The sequence below is a fragment of the Medicago sativa genome, chromosome 7 (genome assembly GCF_051527215.1).
Source record: "Medicago sativa cultivar Bolivia chromosome 7, Bolivia_mono, whole genome shotgun sequence".
NCBI classification, from domain to species: domain Eukaryota; kingdom Viridiplantae; phylum Streptophyta; class Magnoliopsida; order Fabales; family Fabaceae; genus Medicago; species Medicago sativa.
Window position 1 is genome coordinate 54811442 of NC_140755.1, and position 4129 is coordinate 54815570.

A 4129-nucleotide genomic window follows, 5' to 3' on the forward strand; every position below is an offset into this window, starting at 1 on the left:
AGAATAGTATTCAATCTAATGACTTCAATACAAGTAAAACAACAAGAGTGGCTAGTAGTTTAGCATGGTCTGATAGTATCATAATATTCAATCTAATGTCTCTTATTTTGTTCTGGTATAGTATATAGTTCTATCGGTTGCTGATTTTTTATCATTCAAAAAAGTGAATTTACCTAGTAGTTTAGCATCTGATCTGGTATAGCTTTATATTTCGAGGTGTTATTGGCTTGGTGTTTTGTTTTTTCTTCTTTTCAATACTTTGGCCATTTGTATCTTTGCTACGTATACCTTTAGCATTTCTTTTGCTTGGGTATTTTTATTGAATAAATTTCTTTTGCCTATTAAAAAAAAAGTAAAACAACAAGAGTGGTTCAAATGAGATGTTAAGACGCAATAATTTATATCTGTTATTAGTAAATGTTGGAACACTAGTCACCAATAAATATTTGAGTCAATTGGATAATAGCCACTTAAATCAAATTAGCAATTCATAATGGCGATTATGAATTACCACTACCACTTAAGACTAATGAATGAAATACATGTGGAAGCACTCTTCATTAATATCATCCTTCCAAGTTATAGAGAATAACACTTTTACTTCAAAGTTCTAAACATAAAGAGATGAAAAGGACTAGTATATAAAAAGAGTGAGAGATTTTACCAACAGTAGTGAAAATAATTTGCAACTAATCTTTTATATCTCTAATACATACAGCATATCTCTAACTAGTGTAAATATATGTTGCACCGTTATCAATTATTCATTTTTAATTGTGTTTGAACTCAATTATTCACATATATGTTATTGGCTCCATTTGTTTTAGCTTTTTTTAGAAGAAAAAAATCACTTTTCTCATTTTTAAGTGTTTGTTTAGGATTTTTAGAAAAATCATTTTATCAAAAAAATCTATTTTGACTTTAAAATGAAAAGCTATTAGGATTAGCTTTTCTCAAAATCTATTTTTTTTCAAACATAAGGAGGTAAGACATGAACTAATTAAACATCATTTTTTTCGAAAAAATGATTTTTTTTGGATATTAAACAAACACAAATAAATAGCTTCAGATTTTCTTTAAAGCTAAAATCTATTTTCGAAAATATATTTTTCTTTAAAATCTATTTCCTTCAAAAAATAAAAAATAAGCTTGCCCAAATAGTTTTACAAATGCTGATGTCACTAGATAAGTCAATCCAAAGAGGCTATATTGTGTGTGTCATGCTCCACTTGGTTTTCTTTCCAAAACTTGTTGTCCTGATAAAACTTGTAATCTCTAGGAACTAAGCTCAGGTTACTTCGGAGACACTCTTAAAATGATCATTTGTTCTCTTTAATAAAGAGTAATATAGTCACGTATGTATGATTTTTATACGAAAATATGTGAAGATATTTGATTAATTAACTAGAACTATTGGATTTATAGTTATAGATAATAACTTGAATTATAATTATAACAAATAGATACACAAGAAAAAGCTATTCTTTTGTGATGTGACAGTCTACTCAGAGATGTAGGTATATTTATGTTATGTGTTATGCCTGTATGGTAATACTATTCTTTTGTACACATTCTATGATTTTCATTTTTCTTATAATTTGAGCCTTAAACCATGTCAAACTCTTATTTTAGGCTCGTAGAAGGAAGTTGGGTTTGCTAGTGGATGATGATAACTCCAATTCAGTTGAAACGACTTCTCTAGAAAATACTGAAAGTGTTCCCACTGTTGCGAAGACTAATAAAGGTATTTTTATCTTACATTTGCTGCAAATTTTGTTTAGGTCAAATATTTTTGCGTTACTTAACTGCTTGTCTTATATTCATCATGTTTTCATGTTTCTTTTTCCATAGATAGTTCAGATAGGGCCTTTGCTAGTGAGTTGGATCAGGTTATTGCAGCTTCTAATGTCATACTAGAGGTCCTTAATGTCCGGGATCCCTTGGGTACTCGTTGTGTTAACATAGAAAAAAAGGTGAGGAAAGCGGGAACTGATAAATGTCATGTATTGCTTTTGAATAAAATTGGTAAGTTTCTTGATCACCTTCTTCTCCCCTTTTACCATCTTACCTTCGAGAAGAATTCCCTACTGTCGCTTTCAAGTGCAGTACACAACAGCAAAAATCAAACCTAGGGTGGAAATCTTCTAAAAAATTTAAACCAAGTAATACTTTGCAATTAAGTGATTGTCTCGGAGCTGAGACACTGCTCAAACTATTGAAAAATTATTCAAGAAGCAATAGGGTAACAGAAGATTACTTTTATGTTTAATGTTCTTGCTCCCTCTCTACTTTTTATTTTCGTATTTCTGTGATGTTTGCAAGTGTTCTTATAAATATGGTTGAATTATAGTTCACTTTTTCTTATAAGTTTTCTGGCTGGCGTGAAGAATTTGTTGACATGATCAATGGCAGAGTATTCTGCCACATGAAATTAAATTTGATGAAAAACTTCACTTTTCAAATTTAACCATTTGATTGTTTTAGTTTCTTAACTCCTCCATTATTCATTCTGCAAACAGGAGGTAATATCCTTAGATAATGAGATTTCCTTCAATGAGGCTATCATCGAGGAAAGAAAAAAAGGCATTCAAGAAATCCAGCAGCGGATAGGTGAAGTAAATGAGATCTTCAAAGATTTTGATGTGCTTGTTCATGAGCAAGGAGCAATGATTGGTAATTTGTCCCCTCCCACCCTTTATTTTGATGTGCTTAATTTTTTTTTTACAGTAGTTAGTGGATGTTAAGAATTTCATTTTGTATATGATATTGGGTCCAACATTGAGAATTCTCATGAAGCCGCTGCCCAGGCAAAACCGCAACCTGTTCAAGCTTCAAAGACACAAAGATCAAGTTCATCTTTGGTATATATAAATTTTCATTTTATAATTGGTTTGTTGGTTTTTAGTATTCTCTTCCTCCCACCACATTAATTTAGGTGTGGGAATTCTTGAGTAGATATAGATGTCATGGCTTAGTGAATTGAAACCTTCCACGCATATTGTACTTAACTGAAATCATAGTATATGGTTAATAACTTTAGGAGTTAAAAAGGGGTCATACACAGCCATGAATCATTGATAAGTTTGTTTATTGCAAGGGACTTGTGAGTAGTTAAATCTTTTCACTTCTTATATTTTTATTATTCCTTTCTTTTATTTGTTTTTTGTTTATAATGTTTGTTTGGTTCTGGTTTTGTACTCTAAATATTCATATTTTTATTATAAAATGAAAGAATATAGTTTCAGGCAGATTTGGTTCAAATAATATAAATTTTCATTGGTTGGGTGAATTATATTTTTTTTAAAAGGGAGAGATTTCACATCGGTGGGAAAGATGCCAGATGTGAAATATACATATTTCACAACAGTTTCTTTGCGACAGCCGATGTGAAAACCTCTGCTTTTGGTTTAATTGATAATATTTCAAATCAGTGATTTGCTGCCCGATGTGAAAAAGAACTTATCACATCGGATCATTACCCGATGTGAAAAGTTGTGGACATTTAACCTCACCTTTAGTTACATCGGGTGCCACCCGATGTGAAATGTTGATTCCAACTGATGTGAAATCTCATTTCTGCAGTAGTGACAATCATGATGAACTGTTGCGTAAGTCAAATTTTAACATTCTCAGTGCAACAAGGAAACCTCATGAACAGAACACTACACAATTTCACAATCCCCACACAATCTATAGCATTTGTTCCAATTATTATATCACTCACTTTCATAATCTTATTTGAACAATTCAAAAAAATGAACAAACACAAAGACGCTTCAAACACCAAATTCTACAAACCACTTTTTAGAATGGGAATTGGATTGGCACTAGTATCAACATCAATGTTTGTGGCATCAATCATTGAATCCAAGAGGCTTGAAGCATTCAAGAATGGGAAAACACTATCTGTGTTTTGGTTATTGTTTCAATACATTTTATTAGGGTTATCTGATACACTTACATTGGGAGGAATGCTTGAATTTTTCTACTCAGAAGCACCTGAAAGCATGAGAAGTATTTGTACTTCATTATCTTGGTGTTCAAGTTCTATGGGATTTTTTATGAGTTCTGTCTTGGTGACTTTAAGCAATTCAGTTAGTGGAAGATTTGGAAAGGAATGGTTTGGTGG

General features: G+C 31.4%; 1 long non-coding RNA gene across 1 annotated transcript; it reads left to right on the plus strand.

Moving 5' to 3' along the window:
- The first annotated feature begins 2580 nt into the window (after window positions 1–2580).
- LOC146906840 (uncharacterized) lies at window positions 2581–3116 on the plus strand. Its single transcript, XR_015018217.1, has 2 exons — window positions 2581–2673; window positions 2728–3116. It is a non-coding gene; the product is annotated as an uncharacterized LOC146906840 (long non-coding RNA).
- The last annotated feature ends 1013 nt before the right edge of the window (window positions 3117–4129 follow it).